This window comes from Entelurus aequoreus, linkage group LG05 (assembly GCF_033978785.1).
Source record: "Entelurus aequoreus isolate RoL-2023_Sb linkage group LG05, RoL_Eaeq_v1.1, whole genome shotgun sequence".
Lineage (NCBI taxonomy): Eukaryota > Metazoa > Chordata > Actinopteri > Syngnathiformes > Syngnathidae > Entelurus > Entelurus aequoreus.
Window position 1 is genome coordinate 56,637,822 of NC_084735.1, and position 24,504 is coordinate 56,662,325.

The following is a 24,504-nucleotide window of genomic DNA, read 5'->3' on the forward strand; positions in this document are numbered from 1 at the left end:
TCTCTCTCTCTCTTCTCTCTCTCCCTTCTGTTCTTCAACTTCAACAGCAATAACAACCAAGAACTTTTCTGGTCAGTACCACAACACAGCGGACTCTGATGCTCTTTTTGGTTCCAGTGGACTACACATCATCCACCTTAATGTGAACAGCCTCTCTGGAGCCAAACACGACCAAATCAGAGAAATGTTCCTCAACACAAAGGTAAAAATGTTGTGTTTCTCTGAAACCAAATTTGATCAAAGTATTTCTGACTCAGATATAGAAATAGAAAACTTTTCGGTTATCAGAAAGGATAGGAATAAACACGGTGGGGGCGTTTGTATGTATATTCACCAAGATATTAAATACATAACTCGCACTGATCTTAACCACAATGACCTGGAATCTGTGTGGGCGGAAATCAAATTTAAAAACGCTAAGCCGGTACTAATAGGGACTGTTTATAGACCCCCTAATCAGAGTGATTTCTATGGGGCTTTGGAAGAATGCTTGGCAGGGACAGGCAACGTGGAGAAAATTGTAACTGGGGATCTGAACACAGATATTCAACGCAAAGATGCGCCTGTCTTCAGATCCTTCAGCAAGTTTTGTAATCTGCACGGTCTTTCCCAGCTAATAGCGCTACCTACAAGGGTGTGTGATTCCACCCAATCAACCATAGATCTCATTCTCACTTCAGACCGGCCTAAAATAAAAAATAGTGGGGTCATGATCTGTGGTCTTAGCGACCACTATCTAACCTTCTGCACCCGCAAAATAGCTAAACCCAAAACCAATGGCCACATAACAGCCCAATCCAGATCCCTCAAAAAATACTCCAATGACAATTTCAATTTAAAATTAGATGAGTGGGACTGGTCCCCTGTGCTCGCGAGCAACCTGGTCGATGTTGCTTGGGATCGCTTCAAAACGGCGTTCCTAAAGATACTAAATGACATGGCTCCCGTGAAAACAGTCAGGATCAAAGCCCGCTCGGAACCATGGATGGATCCGGACCTATTAGCTGCCATTGAAGACAGAGACAGAAAATCCTCTGAATACCAAAAATGTAAAACAGAAGTAGATAAACAACCCAATAACATCAACCTCAAATTACTCCTTTCAACTCTCAAAAAGCAATGCAATAAATTAAGAAATAAGTCAACCAACCTGACTAAATCCTTAAAAAAAAATTACATTAACGACAAAATAGAGGAAAACACAAATAAGCCACGTGAGCTCTGGAAAATTCTCAACAACCAGCTTCCTGGTTGCAGCCAGAAACTTAAAACAAGACTCACCAACATCAGCATCAAGGAGGGTGACTCCCTCATTACAGACAAAATGGAGGTAGCTAGCAGACTTAACATCTTTTTCACCAGCATAGCCGCAACTCTTGTCAACAAGCTGTCCCACCACTCTGGTCGCTTTGGTGTAGAACACATTAAAGCCTTCTACAGAAAGCTAAGAGTATCCAACGATGATTTCAAGTTAGAAATGGTCACAGCTGATGAGGTGTTTAAAAAATTAAGCGCGCTCCACCCTAACAAGGCCACCGGCCTTGATAATATTCCCTCCAGATTCCTCAGGGACTCTGCCCCGATCATCACGCACATAATAAACCTATCAATTACACAAGGCCAAGTACCAAAAGATTTTAAGATAGCAAGAGTAACTCCCCTCTTTAAAAAAGGAAGCAAATTGGAACCTGGCAACTACCGACCTGTTTCTATTCTCAGTTCCATTTCGAAAGTAATGGAGAAAAAAGTTTATGAACAGGTCGATAGTTACCTTGCCACTAATAAACTCATGTACAAATTCCAATCTGGCTTCAGAACTAACCACTCCACTGACACATGTCTTCTCTATCTGACTGACCACATCAAACATGAGGTGGACGTGGGCAAATACTGCGGCATGGTCATGCTGGACCTTCAGAAGGCCTTTGACACCGTTAACCACGCTATACTGTTGGATAAGCTCAGAGCAATCGGATTCAACAAAACCTCATGGAGCTGGATGCAATCTTACTTGGAGGGGAGGGAGCAGGTGGTAGAGGTGAACGGCATCGTGTCCCCCCCCCCCTCTCTGTGAGCTGTGGAGTCCCCCAAGGCAGTATATTGGGACCTATACTGTTCCTAATATACATAAATGACATGTCATCGGCATGCGACTGTGAATTGTTTTTGTTTGCGGATGACTCGGCCCTGCTGGTATCCGGTAAGGACAAGTCACAGGTGGAGAAAATCCTCAGTGCTGAGCTGTGTAGAACTTGCACCTGGCTCGCTGACAACAAGCTATCCATACACTTGGGTAAAACAGAATCCATCCTGTTTGGGTCCCACATCAACCTTAAGAAAGTCAATGACTTCACCATAAAAGTGGGTGACATTGTTATCACCAGGAAAGATGAGGTCACCTACCTAGGTTCCATTCTAGAGGCTAACCTTTCCTGTGATAAAATGGCAACCAAGGTAATCAGAAAGGTTAACCAACGAACGAGATTTCTCTACAGAATCTCCTCTCTGGTCAACAAAAGCACCTTGAGGATTCTGGCGGGAACTCTCGTTCAACCCTTTCTCGATTACGCATGCACCTCCTGGTACCCTAGCACATTCAAAACCCTCAAATCTAAACTCCAAACATCTCAGAACAAGCTAGTCAGGTTACTTCTAGACCTCCACCCCAGATCCCACCTCACTCCTACCCACTTCTCTAAAGTGGGCTGGCTCAAGGTGGAGGACAGAGTTAAACAACTTGCACTGAGCCTAGTCTATAAAATCCACTACACCTCCCTGATACCGAAGTACATGTCAAACTACTTCCTTAACGTAAATGACCGCCATAACCACAACACCAGGGGGAGCTCCACTAACCACGTTAAACCCAGATTCCGAACTAACAAAGGTCTTAACTCATTATCTTTCTATGCCACATCAATGTGGAATGCGCTCCCAACAGGTATAAAAGAAAGGGCATCTCTATCATCCTTCAAAACCGCACTAAAAGTTCACCTCCAGGCAGCTACAACCCTAAACTAACACCCTCCCCGGATTGCTACTAATCAAATGTAAACAATCAAATGCAGATACTTTTTCTTATGCCTTCTGATCTCTCTCTCTCTCTCTCTCTCTTTCTCTCTCTCTCTCTATATGTCCACTACTTGCTGTCCATATCCTACCCCCCCCCCCCCTCCACACCCCTGATTTTAAATAATGTAAATAATTCAATGTGATTATCTTGTGTGATGACTGTATTATGATGATAGTATATATGATAGTATATATCTGTATCATGAATCAATTTAAGTGGACCCCGACTTAAACAAGTTGAAAAACTTATTCGGGTGTTACCATTTAGTGGTCAATTGTACGAAATATGTACTTCACTGTGCAACCTACTAATAAAAGTCTCAATCAATCAATCAATACGTTCACAACAAAGAGGATGCAGGATGAAGTGACAGAAATTGAAATTTTTGTATTGTAATATACATCAGGAAGTGTTGTGTAAGAAAGTGTTAAAAATAAAACCATCAAAAGCCATCTGCTTTTGTATAAAGATAAGTTAGGTTAAATAAAATATTATTATTATCTATCTTACGGTATATCAAAAATAATTTGAGCAAAATTTAATTGAAATATTGTCGGTGTGGCCCTCCAGCAGTGCTTGGGTTGCTCATGCGGCCCCCGGTAAAAATTAATTGCCCACCCCTGCATTAGTGGGTAGGTGTCAGCTAATTGTAAAGCTGTTTCCTCTCAGGCAACCTTACTTAACAACTGTTTTGTTCTTTCACTTGCAGCAAATGGTTGTTGCTGAAAACGCCTCCTTTCTTCCCTTCCTTCCCTCGCAAGCTTCTTTCTGTCTCCCGTGAGCCATCACAGTGAGTGTGAGTGAAAGTGGCTTGCAGCAATACGTTGATGAGTGACAGCTTGAGCTGACGTGCTGACACCGCCGTGATTTCCCGGGAAGAAAAGCTTTTGGCGCGCTGGAAAAAGAGAAATGTGTCCCCGGAGATTCAACAGTCTCAGGCTTCTTTCCTAGGCTTTCAAATGGAGCCAACTGGTTTAACACATCCACACCACACATTCGAGCTGCTTGCATGGATTAGATTTAATACCGCCTTTGTCAATTGCGCCATAATGGCGTGACGGCATGCATCAAATATCAAAAAGTCTGGCCAAGTATCAATTTGCATGTTGCCATTGGGCTTTTTAAGTCTAAAGCAGCAGTAGTATTAGCATCTGATGTGTTTTTGTGCATGTGTTTGTGAGCGTGTCAAGTGCTGTCTTATTACCGCCTGGCTCACGTTTCACTGCAGTTGGATTAGCAAGAGACACTCACACTGCGTTTCCATTAGGGATGGGAATTGATGAGATTTTTACGATTCCGATTATGCTTGCAACAGTTCGGTTCTTCAACGATTCCCTTATCGATTGTCATTTGGATGAAAGGACCAAAAACAAGTTGATTAGGATCAACTTTGTTTAGTTTAGAAACACAAGACTGAGGTCTTTAACCTGTAAATAAATGCGAGCAAAAGTTCACTAACAATGGAGCCGAGTGGAGTCGCTCTATTCTGCCTATAAAGCCCCTAAAAAACATCCTAACACCTCCATTAAGGCGTTTTATACACTATATATGTAACGTAGTAACAGGCACATTCATAATAACATGTAATATTTACGTGTTTTGCTCATTTTAAGCATACAGCGGCGCATTCATTTCACAAACACATCACGTTTGCTTTTTCCTTCAACTACATCACTGATTATAACTCACTGCAGACTTCATGAGCACCAAACAAACATAATAAAGCATCACTTACTGTACAATGTCTGCTGTCACTACCATGCCGACTGATGGGATGTTGTTATATTCACAGGGGATTATGACTCATAATCCTCGAAAAGAAAAAGGGGGGGTGGAACCAAGCATATTTTCTTGTCTTTCTCGCCATATAAATTGGATGCCAAAGTTGACCAACTTGTCGGATTATGTCTCCATCCTTCTACTATCAAGGTGAGTGGCATAATTTATGATCCAGAATAAACTTTCACGAGCTCCGAGGCGAGAAAGCAGCTCAACGGCTAATAATGTCAATATAATAGCACAAGCTAGTTATCTCTCTGTGATCACGCCACCATTAAAAATAGTTTGTGTGCTTTGTTAGCGCTTATGATAACAATATCACTAATAGTTAATATTCAGGTCACAAAAAAAGTATGGTGTGTTGTTGGTGGTTATAATAGCAAAAGAAGAAGTTGCTAGATTTGTTGATACTTGTTTTTGATTTGAAAAAAGTCATTAAAAGTACTGTAGCAGTTGCCCTCTAGTGGGTTCCCTTGACCACTACACACTGGCACGTGAGTTCAGGTTGGATCGAGTCTTTTATTTTCATCCACCAGTATGATTTGCTTTTCGGCAGTGTCTAGATAGGATTTTTCAGTCCGGCGTGTCTCTACTCTAGTGTCTCTCTCTCGCTCCAACTCCAACACTTGTGTCTCGGACCGGCTGCTGCTAATAAGCATGGCAGGTGATTGGATGATCAGCCCCAGCTGGGTAATCCAATCACCTGCCAGCTGTGCTTCGAGGCCGGTCCTTCCACACCCCGCTCTGCGGCAGGCTCGCAGACCACGGCCCCCTCCACAAGTACCTTGTACAAAAAGCAGCAACAATTTAAATAATGGCAAAACGATAAAAAAAACATGTTAATACTAATTATTAATAACACATCTGTTTTAAATGTATGCATACATTTTTTGAGCCTTTTTTAAATAAAAAAATCATACCATCATAGCAAATTATGCAAATTACTTCATGACGTCATGGTGACCACGCCCGGTATATTGGCAGAGGAAACCCTGGTAACGTATTGAATTGCTTTTGGACTGCAAATGTGACGCGGCCTGCTGATGTAGTGGTAAACCAAGCCAGCATTCAAGTTCAGAGGAGAGGCCTAATTTCTACGTCATTCGCCGTCTCTGTACAGAACCCTCAGCACAGCCACATCAACATGCTTTCCAAAATAACACCACAAATTAGCTAAGGGGTTTTGGCAGGCTTGAGTGTTACGAGCCGCGGCCGCAAGGCTGCATTACTCGGTGGGGGGTGGAGGGTGGTTAGATTAAGTGAGGCTGGTTGGGATTTGAGCTGTTTATTTGAACTGCCCTGTCGTCTAAACAGTCAGCTGCCTCTCTGCTTTCTTGTCAAGCCTCGGAGATTAAGTGAGGATTGTTGAATTGGTAGGGAGAACACAACCTGATATCCCCCTTTGGGCAGCGGCTGGCTCATGGTTTAGGTTACTCCGATGGAACAATGCCGGCTCTGTGCATGGCCCCCTAGTCAACGAGGACACGGCCTCAGACAGTCTGGCTAGTGTCGCCTATGGCTAGAGGATTCATACATCACAGAACCACAACACACTGACTGGGCAGAGTTGAAGGAAAATGCTTCCAAATACAGCTTTCTAGATTAAATGCCTTGGCACATTCTCCTTGTCTCAATATGCTGACGGCTCCACAAAACATACCGCATGTCCAGGCACAACTGTCTGTTTGCTTTTGGCTTGAAAGGCCTGAAAATGCGATCTCTTCTGGGATTTATTTTCTCTACAAGTGTTTACAGTCCAATGCAACAGAACCCTGAAATGAAATAGCTCCCACCAGGAGCAGCTTAATCATTAGCAGATGGTGACAGCTGGATGGACAATGATGGGTTCGGGCGGGCTTAGAGGAAATGTGGCAACAAGCCAGGCAAGGAGAAGCAAATAACGGCGATAAAACCGAACACTATTTGCTTTGAAAACAAGCACATCCTTCAACGTTGAGCTCACTTCATCATCATTCAGCACAGCACACACTCGCTTAAAGAGATCACATCCACCACCAGGGGGCAATGTTCCCCTATAGCTCTGACAGCTCCTATCACAACTTCCAGCATTTGGGTCTGTATGTAATAGTAGCCTGTGGAAATATAATAAAATATGGGTTGAGACAAATTAAAACCAGACTGTGTGCAGAGAAGAAACACATGCAAAAGATCAGTGAACAAACCACCAACCCGCTCTGTAGTTCTCTTTAATCCACTCTGCGGCTCATCAGTGCTATATTTTGGTCCTGAATATTTATGAGAACTACGGCGTTCACCAGAAAGAGGCCAGGGGGGCATAAAAGATATAACCTCTTCTCTTGTGGGAGCAATTAAATCCTTGCTTTCATCAATCCTGATCAGAGCCCTTGTGCTCTTTTTTCTTTCTGCCTTTTTGCCTCTTTAAAAGGTCGATGTTTACACTTTCACTCGCACAGCAACTGACCCACCTCTGGGTCCACGGGAGCCGACAGTCAAACAGAAAAGAGTCTTTAACTTGACCTCTTCTTTGAAAGTTGTACACGCTGTAAGACTGCAGTCTAAGTGCCTGTAAAAAGCACTTTTCTGGCTGTTGGGAATTACAGAGTGAATGCATCACTTGTTTATGTTTTAAATTAAATGATAAATGGGTTATACTTGTATAGCGCTTTTCTACCTTCAAGGTACTCAAAGCCCTTTGACAGTATTTCCACATTCACCCATTCACACACACATTCACACACTGATGGAGGGAGCTGCCATGCAAGGCGCTAACCAGCACCCATCAGGAGCAAGGGTGAAGTGTCTTGCCCAAGGACACAACGGACGTGACTAGGATGGTAGAAGGTGGGGATTGAACCCCAGTAACCAGCAACCCTCCGATTGCTGGCACGGCCACTCTACCAACTTCGCCACGCCGTTTTCTGGGGCGTAAAGCTCAACTGTGATGGGAAGACAAATGCCAATTAAGTATAAGTGTGTATGTTTATAATGTATTAAAACGTTTGGACTGAGTTGTGCCTGCAGCGGTGCCCAAAGTGGGGCCCAACTTGGCACACACAACGAGTCATTTAATTTGGCTAGTCAAAGTTTGTCTGCCCAGATTTAATACATACTGACCTCTTTCAAGCTCAATCATTGATGGTATTTCTACAGTGCTAACTAATTGCCATCTATCAAATGAGATGATCTCCACTACTTAGTGGCTGGCTGTGCGTTTCCCACCCCGACTTCAATAATTACCTCTCAAAATACCATAATTTATGTCACCACATGACCTTGGCTGGAGAAATACTATACAGAAACACATGTACGCCCTACCTGGTATTGAAACACATCAACAGTGTACAAAACGGGTTATTTTTTGGCGCATTTAAAAAACGCATCAGCAATTAAAATATATATTATGTGGTACTGTCAAAATTTAAATAGCAAAAAACATATTAAAAGTGAAAGAATAAAATATTTGCACTCACAACTTATAGAACATTTTCGACGCCGTATAAGCCAGTGGTAGCCCTCGTCGACTGCTTATTCGAGTGGAAATGGCGAGCATTTCCCCATTTCATTGCCAGAACAGCTGAGCTAGTTTCCGGGATTGGCCGACATCGTCTCAAAATATGTAGTTTCTCTTTAAATATCCTTCTTGAAAAATGCCTTGCAAATATATATATATATATATATATATATATACAGTATATATATATATATATATATATATATATATATATATATATATATATATATATATATATATATATATATATATATATATATATATATATATATACACACACACATCAGGCTACGGTGCAACACTTCCCGCTTCCTGCTAAATTGAAACTTGTGAATGGATACTCACTTTGGAATGACAGGTGAGTATCCAATCACAGTCTCGTTAACATCAGGCTACTTAGATAGGCCAAGGTCAACAACTTGTGATCTGATTGGCTATCGCAACTGTCTCTCAACTCTATGTGTTCTCAAATTCATCCGCTAACGGTCCCGATGAGTATCCAATCACAGGACGCGTGAATTTCACATTCAACGTGAGGCCAGCTAAGGCCTTACTGACAACAACTCGTGATCTGATTGGCTATCACAACTGTCTATCACCTGTATGTCCCCGATCACTTACAGCGCACGGACACCCGCATTGTTAATTCTGAAGGCCTCAGGCAGATTTCGTACAGTATGGAAACATAAGCTAACTGAAATCTGATTGTAGACAAACTAAAACTAAAAGCAACAGCACTGGAACGAGCATAATATGACATGAAGAGAATATGAATACTTTTAGATATTTAGGGAAAGTAAATAAAACAATTATTTTATCTTTAATTATGATCATGATTTCTGGTTATGTTAGGCCAGCAGAGAAGGCCTTGCTGGCCCTGACGGCACACCACTGTACAAAGCAGAATAACGATAAACGCCTCACTCATGGTGCTGTTGTACCGTAAAAATTGTAGTGTTGAGCCTGCGGCTGATAATCACTTTTTTTGGGCTCCCCATTTATGCAATACAGTCGTTCCTCGTAACATCGCGCTTCAAAGTTTGAGGCTTCACTCTGTCGCAGATTTTAAATATGTTTGACATATTTTTGGCTGATAAACTTATCAATATTATATAGTAGCCTTGGCCAGTGGATGAGATCAAACCAATCAGTGCACCCTGTTTAGGATCGTGGCCACTGATTGGCTCAGCCTCAGGCAGTAGGTGTACCAGAAAAAAGTAACAGTGCCGTGGATCTTTGACGTATAAAAAGCTAATTGTTTTTATTAATACTCCTTCACTGCAGTGATTCATATGATGCTACATGTCATTTGTTAAAAAGGCTAATACAACAAATTAGCTTTGTTGTATTAGCTAATCAAGCCTTTCTCATTGCGTTATACCTTTTTGCTTTATATTCCAATTTTTGCTGTGACCTGTGTTCAGCAAATGGCCCCCAGGCCTTCCTGGTGAAATAAGTAAAGCAGCAGTGTCCAAAGTGTTGGCTAACAAAAGAAGAGTGTCTCTAAGCATATACGGAAGTAATAAGGGTTGGGTTGCACGCTTCTGGAGGTTTTGTGGTAATGCACACTAACTGGGCTTGTGGTGGCAGAAATCAGATCTCCTGCTGCTGTGCACACACACACACACACACTCCTGAGCCACCACGATGCCTCATTAAGTAGGTCTGCTCCCTCTCGGGCAATGTCACCTTTGCTGCAGGGACTTAGGGGCTGACACAGGCATGATTGGCCTGCACACACCGTCAGCATGCACTATGAATGCCCGGCTCTTGATAAGTGGTGTGTTTGTGCGTGTGTGTGTGTGGGTTTGTGCGAGTTGTGCGTTGACCCTGTTAATACGGCACAGTTGGCAGCAGAGTGGCTGATGTCGCATTGGATCAATGGTCACTGGTGATGGTGATGGGGGAGAATTCCTCCTGGGATAAGGGAAGCGTTGCGTTGCCCCGCACATTCAACAGCCTTTTGTTCTATCCGTCAGCCTGCATTTACAACTCACATCCATCACTTGCACTGTGACCATAAAACACCTTCAAATGCCATATCTTTCTAGAATGACGTTGGGTGGGTTAAATACTTGCCTGCCACAACGCAGTGGGTACACTTACAGAAAAGTTCCGTCTCAACAAAAATAATGCTAATTTTTATGACACAATGCCAATGGTGTTCATTTAATGTTTTTTATTGTGGGTGTTGTTAGCATTGGGGTTGTATGGGCCCCGCTATACGTTGTATATTGTGCAGCTGAATAGGAATCACAAGTAGGGGTGTCCTGAACTTCGATCAGATTTTATATCTGCCCAATATCGTGTGCTTGCATTTAAAATGTGTGATATAATCTCCGATACAAACAGTCCTGCAGTGTGTTTACTTGTGCAAAGCTGGACAGTCAGTTAACCTCTAAATGTCCTCCAATAAGCACACAAGAGGCATTTTTCCACTCTAGGAACTTTTACAGGATTTAGCCAAACATGCCCCTGTGTATCCACCAAAAGCTACCCGGGTAGATTTAGTTCGAAAGGAAGTATTTCCAGTTCCTAATCGCGAGGTGGGACTTTCGGAAGTACCCCCAAGAACCTTTGAGGGGCGGACTGTGCTGTCGACCGCTGATTTGCTGAACACAGTTTGGGCCGGACTTCGAAGCGGCGAAGGGAACTGCTTACTGGGACTACGACCTTGTAGTTTAAAGAGAAATGTGAAATGAAGGACAAGTGAAACAAAGGCATGTCACATAAAATATTCACTGTATACTCTGTTACGTGGTGTGACACGCCATTTGTGTCGTTATTGGCCTCAACCCGAATGAACCGAATGCTAATGCTAACAGGCTAATGATAAATCAGGCTAATGCTAAATCATATCGTTTTGTATATTATTGCTTTGGTATTTATTTTACTTACATTTTGGAAAATAAATATGACTTAACATTGTCTGTTTATTTACATGGTATCAGTTAGGGCTGGACGGATAAAAAGATATCAATGCATATCGCGATAGACACATGATCGATATCAATATAAAATGCGTTCGATAAAACATTTGTAATATATTTATATTTTTTGGTTGGGAGAAACCAGAAATTATGAAGCAAGATTAGTTGAATATAGTCACTCGCACGCTCCGAACCCAGGAAAACAGGAAACAGGAAGTGTCACTGAGCATTGGGAGGGACACGCTAACAGCCAATCGAGTAACAGTATTCACTGAGCAATGGGAGGCCCACGGTAACATCCAAACACATAACAGTATCAATTACCAAGTTTGGTGACGCCGTTTTTCTGTCTCCCTCTGGATTCTCTGCATTGAGTGAGAAGAGAAACTGTGACATCCTGATATATCAACTCAATAATAGAAACTTGTCTTTAGTTTTGTTAGTTTTAAAGCAGACTGGGCAGCAACATCCTGACACTTCAAATGTGTCGGTTTAATGAGTAGCTTCTCAAACTACTCTGTGTAGTGTTCAATATCTTATACACTACTGCCACATAGTGTCTCAAAACGGCAACTACTTTCAAATCTACTTTTATGTTTTTATTACCTTAGCCGCACTCATCCTACTTGGCTACCTGACACTTTCTCCACTGATAAATAGCACCTTTGGTAAGTTGGAAATGGTTTTACCGTATTTATCGGCAGGCTTAAATAAGTCATAAAAAGTATCAATAATTATCGATATCGATCAATAGAAAAAACGTATATTGATCAATATAAAAAACGTATGTCGTGAGGCTGTGCAATATTCTCAGCCTTAGGCTATGGTTGTTTTTTTTCTTACATTTTAGTAAAGTCCTTTACAAAAAGGACAACTAGGATATAGTACAGCTAATCACACAATAGCACAAAAACTAGACATAAAAGAAAAAAAAAATCCATCAATTTATTTATATAACCCTTAATCACAAGTGTCTCAAAGGTCTTTAAAAATTCAAAACAACATCCCCTAATCTAAACCCACATCTGGGCAAAGAAAAACTCAAAAGATCCCAGTTGGGGGAAAAAACCCAGAAACTTTGAGAAGGGACCGCAGATGTAGGGACCCTGCGTCTAGGGTAATCAGTGGCAATGGACGTTGAGTGGGTATGATTGAGTGGGGGATGTCCTTCCGGGTTCACCTGTGCTGTGTGTGGAAGAGTGGTCCATACAGACACACGTAATAAGTGTCCTTGATTAAACAATATTGTAGTCTAAAACATCACATTTGTCAATATAGACAAAAATCAAATAATTACAGTTGTATATCACTTACAAATACAAAGTTAGAAAGTATCCAGTAACAAACGTGTTTGCATCGTTCAACTTATTGCAAGCTTCCCCTAAACACTGCACCTTTAAGGTTGTGTTAAAACCTACACTACATTTTTAAATAGAGCATTCTTCCATGAAATATTTCAGTCTTACATAGCGGAACAAAACATTCTGCCACGGATTTGTTTTTATATGAAACATTTATTGGCCATTAAGCTTAACTGCCAATCAAACAGACGGTGGACCAGTGGAAAACAAAATCACTCACTTTGATCCCTGGAGTGCAGCCCGTTAAAATGTTGTGTTTGAGATGTAGACCTTTCATTTTGGGCCTGATGGATTCCAGGCTCTTTGGGTTTAGCGTGGCATGTCGGATATGGCGAGTGTTTACACAGTCTCCCTGCAACTCTCCTGGTGCTACAATAAGTGCATTAAGATGGATGGATTTACTTAGTCTCTAACCTCAGGGTTTTGGGGAACAAACTCTAAACGACCTCTTTGTAGTGCTGGAGGCAACAGGAAGGGAAGTGAAGCTGTTACAATACAGAAATACTCAGGAATCGCTCACATTTAAAACTCCATGTATAGTTGGTTCAGGCTTGTCCTCGAATGTTCGCTTAGTTATGATTCCATAGGCTATAAAGTACAAATCTCAGGAGCGCTGAGCTCCATTTTACCTTACTTTATTAGTTCTGCCTCCCGAGTGGAGGCAATCAGTGCTATCGTTGTCAGTAGCTGCATGGTTTGTAATGTATACCAACGGGAGGCCTGGGCGATATATATTTATTCCATGGATAAATTGAGTTTTTGTTGCAGACGATTTAAAAAATAAGAAAATCTGTGTTTTTCTTCTTTTTGTTTTGCCCCCATGAGCTTCTGTAGCCCTCGCCCGCCCCCTTAATTCCTTAGCGGAAACTCACAAACCTAGCAAAACAAGGTAAATGGTAAATGGGTTATACTTGTATAGAGCTTTTCTACCTTCAAGGTACACAAAGCACTTTGACACTATTTCCACATTCACCCATTCACACACACACACACTGATGGCGGGAGCTGCCACGCAAGGCCCTAACCACGACCCATCAGGAGCAAGGGTGAAGTGTCTTGCTCAAGGACACAATGGACGTGACGAGGTTGGTAGAAGGCTGGGATTGAACTAGGGATCCTGAGGTTACTGTCACGGCCACTCTCCCAAACGCGCCACACCGTCCCCCTTATGCTAATGTTAACGAGAGCGAGACGTTTGTTCTAGGGCTGCAACAACTAATCGATTAAATCTATTAAAATTGATTATTAAAATAGTTGCCGATTAATTTAGTCATCGATTTGTTGGATCTATGCTATGCGCATGCGCCGAGTTTTTTTTATTTTTTTAATTTTTTTAATAAACCTTTATTTATAAACGGCAACATTTACGAACAGCTGAGAAACAATAATCAAAATAAGTATGGTTCCAGTATTCTGTTTTTTTTCAATAAAATACTGGATAGGATAGAAATGTAGTTTGTCTCTTTTATCTGATTATTAATCGATTAATCTAAGTAATAATCGACAGATAAATCGATTATCAAATTAATCGTTAGTTGCAGCCCTAGTTTGTTCTAAAGAAAAGACAAGTGTCGTCCTTGCTTTAGATTTGCGGCAAAAGGTGTAAAACAAACGACTGCACGCTTGAAAGTTTCTTTGAAAAAGGCCACAGCACAACAAACTTATTTCAGCAACTGAAAACAAAGTGGGTGAAATGCAACCCTTTTCGAAGCGAACAAGACCGCAACAAAAACAAACTCCCGCTAAAAAGCAGCTTACTATGGGGAAATCATTTACCCAAGGTACAATGTTCCGCCCGAATGCAGTAGAAAGGGACAAGGGCTAAAAAATGGATGGATGGACAATGTATGATGAGAAAGGAGCACAATGCACAGACTGATCACCTGAATCAGCCGATCTGCACATCCCAACCGGACAGCTCGTACGCGCGTGTGCTGCTGCAAAACTATTGTGGAACCATAATGCATTTAATCATCAATATAGTGATATCATACATGTACAATGAAGTGTACATTGTCTTTAACATCAGTGCACACTAACAAGGAGCCCAGGATACTTCAGTGAAAAGCCTGTGTTTATCCATTTGCACTTCTTTAATCTTAATGTTGGAGAGTATTATTTATGTGTCGGCAATGAACAACGTTAAATTTTTTATTGTATTTTATTCCAGCAGAAGTATTGCCTTGCAGAGGAAGCACTTTGTTTAGTTCTTAGAAAATGATTGCATAAAAAGTACAATTTATATTTGGACTACAAATAACATTATACAAATTAGAATGTTGCTCAGAGTAAGACACAGTGAATGCACTGTAATTTGAAGTATAATTAAATAAAAGCAACACTTGTTTTGAATTATTTGTGTTCATTGGCTTTAGGGCTGGGCAGTATACCAGTATTACAAGTTATACCAATATCTTTTAGAAAGAGATATATATTTGAGACATTACCGACATACCGATATAGAATATACTTTGATGCTGACTTTGATAGTTACTCCCGCCGTTAACCTGCGCTTTTTGAGTTATTTTACTTTGACATTCAGAGCACTGGGCAGAATTCACATTGCGTCAAAACCCGCCACTGGCTTTTGCGATGATTTGTTTTACTTGTGTGAATCATTCAAGCACATAAGTCATATTTCCATGGTCCCGTACCAGATGAGACTGTTAGCGATACGCTTGCTACTTCTGATATGGTTATATGTCAACAAGACAGCGTCAGAAGCAGAGCAAGTTCAATGCAGGAAATATCTTTTTACTATTTGATATCAAAATCAATTTGATATCAAATGGAAGGAGGCATAATCACACAGTGACAGCAAGACAACAACACACGCACACATACACAATGCTACTACGTGCCGTGGCATTAATTCAAGGATTCAAAGAGCTTTATTTGTCATACCCGTACACGTGCACATGTTGGCACAAAATTTGGACTCAGGTTCCGGCAAGTATTAAGATAAAGAGTAATATATAATAAATAGGCAATAAAGAAAAGCAGTAATACATAACAAATAGGCAATTACATAAAGCACTTAATTAGTGAACAACAAAACAATGATTGAAGTGAAAAGCTTGCAATCCAAATTATACCCTGTTTATGGACAATAACATATTTAAAGCACATCCAATCTCTTTACTAACCAGAGGTAACACAATCTGGTGAAAATATTCAACAGAGCAGCCGACAGAGCCCAAGAAACTACCCCTGCTAACTACAAATACTGGTTAACTGAAACCCTTGCTGACATCACATTAAATTACTTTTTTGGTTAAGTTCCAAGTAACTATAGTTAATTACTTTTTTAAAGTGACCGCCTGTGAGTGTTTTGGAATGGGGGAGAGGCTCACAGTAGCACCCGTCACTGCTCGTTGAGGACAGTACTGCTGCACGTCAGAGTCTTCAAGACAAAAAAAAGTCTCCAATAAAACTGGAAAAAGTCGCTAGATTTTTAGTTAGTAGCTGTTTATAAAAAGAAGTCGCCAAGAGGATTGCAATGTCACCAGATTCAGTGACAAAGTCGCCAAGTTGGCGACACTGTCGATGCGGAGGCTGTCAATTTAGAAAATACATTTTTGATCTACATGTATCTGTGGTGAATGCAGGTAAACTGATCAGTGTCTGTGCAATGCGTGCCACCTTATGGCTGTCAAAACAAACACTGTAATTTATCTTTTTCCATTTATTATTTATTCAACGTGATACAAATCTTAATAATCACATGTGTTAACGTGTTAACGTTGACAGCCCTAGAAATTACTAATGCTTTTTAAATAACATTCAATGTGTGGTCCAGCAGCAGAGGGAAACTTTATTGCACCGTGGTGGTTTTAAGAAGGAAGGGTTCAGGGGTCAGTGACCTCCAGGCCCCAGGCAAGTAAAAAGATATCGTCCTTGACTGCAATCATCCCTCAGAAGGCACAAAAGCCAAACTGTACTCAGGTCATCTTTCCATTGCACACGAGGTCAAGATCCACAACAACAGCGCAGATTTCTCAACACACAAACACACACCGACGCCAGAGGTCTGCGTGAGGTGAGCAAGGGCAGCGAAAGGGGGAGTTGGGGCTGTGAAAGGTTCTCTTTCCAGTTAACTGAATGGCTTCCAGGGGCGGCGGGGCGACCCACTATATCACTTGGGATTACAGCAGGTGGCTGCCCGGGAATGAAGTGCACCCAGCTCCATCACCAGCTCTCATGAAACCGAGAGAATGAAGCGGTGAGAGAAACACAAGCCCCCCACACAAGTCACACACTTTAGGACACTTTGTAGCCTACAGTGCTCTTCATGGCAATCCAGGGAGCTCTTCAGCTCTAAGCTCACCCCAGCTTTTGTCTCTGTTATTTTTTTAAACAATGCCATCAGCACTGAAAATTACACCTTCCACATCACACTTTTACTCCCTCCCCGGGTGATGGAGGAACTCAAGCCCAACACACTTCACCGACACAGTGCGCTTCATTTTCACATTAACTCCAGCAAAGCGTGGTGAAATACGTGTTTGGCAGTCAGATGAGAGTCACTACACTGTGCACTGAACTCAGTCTCATACCGTTTATTCATCACTTTGCATATTGTAATAACACCTGCAGAAACACTGACAGCCATGCTAATTAAAGCTTACATCTAACGACTCCTACATAATAAAGTTGTTTCCTGGTCAAAACCAAGCCTCAACGTTTGGGACATGGGAAGAGAAAGTAAGTAATCGGGAAAAAATACAGATTATGCTTACAGCGAGAGTAAAAATACTTTCTTATGGTGCATGATGATAGGAAATAAATAGATGAGGGATTTGCGAAACAGCTGCAAACTAATGAGTCATTGCTCTATCAAAATTACCTTTGCTAAATATTAGGGATGCATGATAATGAAAATTTGAACTGATAATTTCCTGATGTTTACAACCTATGACTATATATATATATATATATATATATATATATATATATATATATATATATATATATATATATATATATATATATATATATATATATATATATATATATATATATATATACATATATATATATATGGTTTGTTTGAGAAAAAAAAAAAAATTATATATATATATATATATATATATATATATATATATATATATATATATATATATATATATATATATATATATATATATATATATATATATATATATATATATGAAGTCACTTTCACCTCACTCACCCTTCCTTTGTGCTCGCTGCTATAAGTAGCAGTTCATCCTCCGTATATTCAGCTTCAGAAAGATAAGGTTGTGAATCCTCATTTGTCCAAAAATAGTCGTCTTTGTTGTCTGTTATCGATTCGGCCATGATTAGAACACACACGTGTTTGTTTCCAGAACACACAGTTGTTACCAGAAGTCGGACGTGCGCTGCTATGGAAACAGTAATCAATGCGCTGAAGAAATCAGTCTCGGCATTGATTAAAATGATCAAAATGTCGTAAAAATTGTACATATTACATATTGTTATGAACTTGTCTGTTATTACATTATATATATATATATATATATATATATATATATATATATATATATATATATATATATATATATATATATATATATATATATATATATATATATATATATATATATATATATATATATACTTGCAATGTGTATGTAAAACGTTGATGGAGGGTTTTGAAGTTGTTTAAAGGGCTTTGAAGGCTACAGTGGTGACTCCCATTAGCCACATCTTTCAAGCGTTTTTTTATCATTTTTAAAATCCTTAAAAAAAAGACGTGTGTTCTTGTCTCTCATAATGTATGTGAACGATTGTAAAAAAAAATTGTGAACAAAATTCCCCCCAAAAAGTGCAGCTTCCCTTTAAGATAATAAATTAATAGAATAGTTCACGATTTTGCTTAAAATGTAGATACACAATATACAACAAATGATAACGTTAATGATAATTGTCTATGAAGGTTCTCATCCATCCAGGTCATTGTCATCTAAGGGCATTCAATAGATCACAACTGGACTGCTTGGTTTGTCTTGGAAGACTTTTCGCTGCTCATCCGAGTGGCTTAGACTTAGTCCTAAGTCTATGAACACGAACTGATGAAGCCTATTCGGATGAGCGGCGAAACGTCTTCCAAGACAAACCAAGCAGTCCAGTTGCGATCCATTGAATGCCCTGAGATGTTAATGATAATTATTTTTTATAACTTAATTATAATTTGAGTACTTATACCGTTCCTTCTATAATTTTGAGTCTGGCCCATGCAAACATATAATTATAATTATTGCAGAGAGCAAATAAATGTTACTGGTATTTCAACTTCTCCCTTAATTAATGTATAAACTCATTCCTTTGGTGTCAGAACAGCCAGTCAAGTCCCAAGGACAAGGTACAATGCAAGCCTCTAAGATGCAGAGTGATCAGCTGAAGTAAGAAACCATCGAAGGCTTTGTCAGTATAGACAAGACCTTTCTTCCTGGCAAGTTGAAACTGTGGTGCCTGCAGTTTGTATTGCTCCCGCACCTGATGTGACCGCTAACGGTCTACGAGATCTTAAAGACCAAAGCGACTGAAGTACTCTGACATAGCAACTGAGGCAAAACAACATGGCTGGCATTTACAGGTTCTTCCGGTTGGGGTTGGGTGTAGAGGATTTGCTGCCACGTCCACAACCAAGTTTCTTATGGGAATGGGAATGCGAGGACAAGCCTAAAGACAAGCCGTCAAGTCACTGTCAGATGCTGCCGAACAAAGCAGCCGCTGGCTATGGATGAAGAGAAAGGACCCCAACTGGGCTGCAAAGCGACCATAGAGGGGTAAAAGCAGAGGGGGGCATACCTGGGATGCCAGGTGTCGCTGTTGAGCCCTTTGGAGGTGTTGTGGGCTTTTCAACAAAACACCAATGAAAGAGGGTGCCCACCTGAAGAACCCTGTGAAGCGTTTACCCCTTCATCCCCACCGCTACACCAAGTACCAATTATCTATAGGGTTTGTTGTATCTAGTCCTATGAACTCAACTATTAAACCACTAATGGTAACATATTCCAGTCCCTCTAGGAATTCACTTTGTCGCGATCGCGCCAACGCACACAAAGTCAACCAGTGGGCGGAAATTATACACACTCCCAAAACTTTGTCCAATGTCCGCAACTTCCCCACACATTTTGGCCAATCAGCGTCATTTTCACCAATCAAATATGTTTCTGAACAGAGCTCAAACGTGCACGTCAATTGTCTAATCAAAACTCATGTTTGTTTCTTGTGTAGACGAAGCAGGACCAACAATGTGCAACAATATCAACACTTTAATTGATCAAACGACATAATTTCCTTCCTCCTGCGTAGCTCAGACCTACTTCATGTTCCTGTCTACGGTGCAAAGCCTTCTGAGTAATGAAGTATGTAAACAGTTACTTCCTAGTGTACATTTATTTAAAATGTATTCATCCAGGATAAGACAATTACAAACATATTCATATTTGCAATGCTAATGCTCTTAACATGCAGGGGCAAATGTGTTTGAACATAATTGAATGTTTAAGCTGGACAAACACTTTTCAAGTGTAAAACAAACACAAAGAATGTCCGAAACTTGTGGATGACAGAGCAGATAGAAGACAGTAATGCAGCCTGTGGGGGTGTTTATTTTTGTACTTATAACATATTACTATTATTAGTTACAATTAATTAGAACAGTACTTTGACAGTGGGCTTTGAGTATGTGCTTTTACTGCCATTTAGTGTCTATTGTTTTAAGTATGTGTGGTATAAAACAAGTAAAACACCAATACAGTATTTGTTTTATGATTTTTGCTGAAATCTTGTGCTTTTTGAGGTTAAGGTTACAGGGAACATCTAAAACATTACATGTTATTGAAAAAAATATGCCTCAAAACATTGCAACTTTTGCCGTAACTTTCTAAAAATTTTTTCGCGAATTCAGACCTTTTGTTTCAAAAATTGTGTTTATAAAATGTAATATTTCACAAGAATCCAGTTCAACTTGTATAACACAAAATCCTTAAAAATACACATGCACTGTTTTAAGCAACACGTTTAGAATTTGTAATAACGTAAACAATACCCATGCTTATTAATATATTACAAGACATTCTTACATAGATAGACTGCAGCTAGTAAAGCTGTGTAGCATTTAGTGGTCATATTTTTGCTTTGTGAATCATAAACACTACTTTTTTCTACATTCTCACTCTTGTTGCAGTTGTCTTTCACAACTACTAAATGCCACCAAATGACACACACAGCATCACACAAATGTAGATGACTTGCACCTGCCAAACACATACAACACACACACATGCACACACACTCATCAATGAGGCTGTAAGCAGTATTTTCAATGGGACGTGTTGTTGGTCTTGAGGTTTAGATCCTATGGAGTGCTGCTAATCCTCGCCAACAAAAACCAGCCAACCTTTTAATCCCAACACCATAAAAATACCAACGCTCCGTCTTCTTTTAGCACCTGGATTCTTTTACTTGCCTGTTGCAAGGGACGCTGACATATGGGCGAGGGAGGAGGAAGGGCTTGTGATGATGAAAAGGGGATGTTAAGATGGATATATGGGCCGGGGTCGTGGGGGAGATTACCGCACAGGAGAAAATAAGCGTATTTTGCGTACTGCTTTCCCCGGCCCGGTCCTTTCAAAGGAAGGGTAGCCCTCTGTTGATTTAAGCAGCACAAAGGAGGTCCTAATCCTTTCAAGGGAACCAAATCAGTCCATGGAGAAGCACACTCAAAAGGAAGCCTCCCTGTCAAGGCCTTTGAGACACCCCCATTGGACGCCACAAATCAAAGGCCTCTATGCGGAGAATGTGTCTGTGCCCACAAAAAGTGCGGGGAAATGAGCTCAACGACATGATAGCAGCAATCGGCTCGGTTTCTGCCACAGCCCTGACGGGGTCATAACTTCCGTATTAAAGGCTCCCCTCTCGGCCCGCCCACTAACACCCCCTCATTACACAGGAATGTCCATTCACCTTAGAGAGGGGGAAAATACTTTTAACATCAAATTAATGACTTGATAATGAGGTCGCATGTGGCCATAAATAGATGAACATCTCTCTCCTCTGACTGCAGCACAGCTCCCGGTGCTGGAACACGACATTGCCTCAAAACGACCATACACACGTACGTGGTAAACAAAAGTCCAGAACGACATGTCTGTCATTGCATACAACCATGCTAACGTCACCATGTCGGAACAATTACAAGATGGCAATACACCTGTTCACTTGTATCAAATTAAAATAAAACATGCCTGTACCTTTAAGTGCAGCTGTGCTGAAAAATTTCTCTGAGCTGGCATCAGAAACCTACAAAAAAAAACAGAAGAGTTAGATTTTTTTTTTTTTTTTAAAGAAAATGTTAAATAATTACAGAATTGTGGTTGATGTTGCTCAATTCCATTTAATCAACAAAATATGGAATTGTGTATTAGTTTGACATTTAAGAAACATCACATGGTTACATTGTACTCATCAACATGCCTGAAAAGGAGTCAGAAAAAGCAGAACTCACTGTATTTATAACTGCAATGTTGACACTAGTTCACATGTTTGTTTACATTTATATTGTGTCAACTTCCTCTTGTTGGGGAAAAACATCAATAAGCAAATATGATTTATTTTTATTACACTAGCTTGTGCATTGTTTGGGAAAAATTAAGACATAAAAATGTTACAAATAAGAATGTGTGGCTTAAATTAAAGTAAAAAATAGGAATACATTAGATAAAGCGAAATGTGTTTAAATAGAATAGAACATGCTAGAAAATATTGGATATTTCACAACCGTATCTTTTATTTTGCATTTATTTATTTATGACATAATGACGTCAACCACATAAATATTGATCACATCAACACAATGTCAACGTCAGATTCAAACGTCACTTCAGTTTTTGTCCATGTGGGGGCACTGTTGCTCCGTGACTCTACAGCTACAAGCCGCCAGGACGGCGTCTTCAATAATAACTCCCCAAATATGGATTTGAAACCAAAACTGGACAATAAAAATATAGCACAGCTATAACAACAAATCTTCAGCTGACTATATTTTGTTAAATTATTCCTATTCAAACCTTCTGCTGGATTTCACCAAGGACGTAAAGAAAGCAAGACAATTACATTTGATTAAAAGCTGCACATGTTGACTATAATTTGCCATTTAAAAATGCCTTTAGAATATTAATTTAGCAGCATATGTAATGTTATGTTTGTGTAGTATGCTTGTGTTAATAGTCTGACATAATACATGTACTAATAAACAACACAATAAAATGCTGGAATAAGGTAAACAATAGAACTGTAGCAGCAACTAAAGTCAGATATTATTGTACCTTAAATGTATGTTGTCAATCTTCTTTTTTGAAACGGTATATTCCACAAAAAAAGTCTACTCCGTGTGCACGAATGACCGCCATGCGGACAGAAAGGTGAAGAAGGAGAAAGAAAGCCACCCCAAAAAGCAGAACCTTTCGGACAAAGAAAAGCGTGAGTCTCGAAGCTTCTTTCTAGAAAGCACGACGAGCAGGAGAAAAACAATATCCTTTTTTTGTTGTTGTTTATTCTCCTCAATATCCAAAAGAGGTCCGGGGATCCGGTTGTGTTTGCACCGAAGAAGCAATCCAAGGGGGGGGCAGCAGCTCAAACCATCAAGCCTAATTCGCAAAGGCAGTTATTTTCTTGTAGTTTTCTACTCTCCATCCTTCCACGGCACACCAACTCGCATCCATTCGGTGACCGAGTGCCGGAGCGCCGCTGATGCCTTCACGGTGGGTCGGGTCCACCCACTTCCGGGTCTAGAGGCGCTTCACCGCTGGGTGACACATCGCGTCTTTACGTTCGCAGTAAAATGGCGGGCAAAAAAAAGAAAAGGCGACCCGACAGCGCAAAGCAGACTGCGAGCAGGGAGAGGAGCGACAGGGAAAAAGGAGGGGAACGCTTTCTTCCACTGAAGACTGCAGATGATGTCAGACGCCAGGAGGTTGCTCCCACCGCGAGGGAAGGGAAACTAAACCGTACCTCCATAAACGGAATCGTTTCTTATTTTGAAATATTATTACGATTCCCGATTGAATGAAGGTTATTGTGTGTGTGTTTTTGACGAACTCTTTTTTGGACACTGAATTTATGTAACTGATTGTTTTGTGTTTCAATTTTGTGAACTTATTTTTTTAATATATTAAAGTTAAAGTTTAAAGGCATACTGAAATAAAATTGTCTTATTTAAATGGGGATAGCAGGTCCATTTTATGTGTCATACTTGATCATTTCGCGATATTGCCATATTTTTGCTGAAAGGATTTAGTAGAGAACATCGACGATAAAGTTCGCAACTTTTGGTCGCTGATAAAAAAGCCTTGCCTGTACCGGAAGTAGCGTGACGTCACAGGTTGTGGAGCGCCTCACATCTGCACATTGTTTACAATCATGGCCACCAGCAGCGAGAGCGATTCGGAACGAGAAAGCGACGATTACCCCATTAATTTGAGCGAGGATGAAAGATTTGTGGATGAGGAAAGTGAGAGTGAAGGATTAGAGGGCAGTGGAAGCGATTCAGATAGGGAAGATGCTGTGAGAGGCAGGTGGGACCTGATATTCAGCTGGGAATGACTAAAACAGTAAATAAACACAATACGTATATATACTCTATTAGCCACAACACAACCAGGCTTATATTTAATATGCCACAAATTAATCCGCATAACAAACACCTCCCCCCTCCCGTCCATATAACCCACCAATACAACTCTAACACCCGCACAACACGCTCAATCCCACAGCCCAAAGTACCGTTCACCTCCGTAAAGTTCATACAGCACATATATTTCCCCAAAGTTACGTACGTGACATGCAAATAGCGGC

General features: G+C 40.5%; 1 protein-coding gene across 4 annotated transcripts in view; it reads right to left on the reverse strand.

Moving 5' to 3' along the window:
- LOC133650788 (autism susceptibility gene 2 protein-like) overlaps positions 1-24,504 on the reverse strand; it is a 686,155-nt gene that overhangs the window by 78,134 nt on the left and 583,517 nt on the right. For all 4 annotated transcript variants that reach the window (XM_062048437.1, XM_062048436.1, XM_062048435.1 and 1 more), the window contains one exon: positions 21,903-21,951. The gene's annotated coding sequence lies outside the window, so the exon portion shown is untranslated. The remainder of the gene's footprint in view (positions 1-21,902; positions 21,952-24,504) is intronic.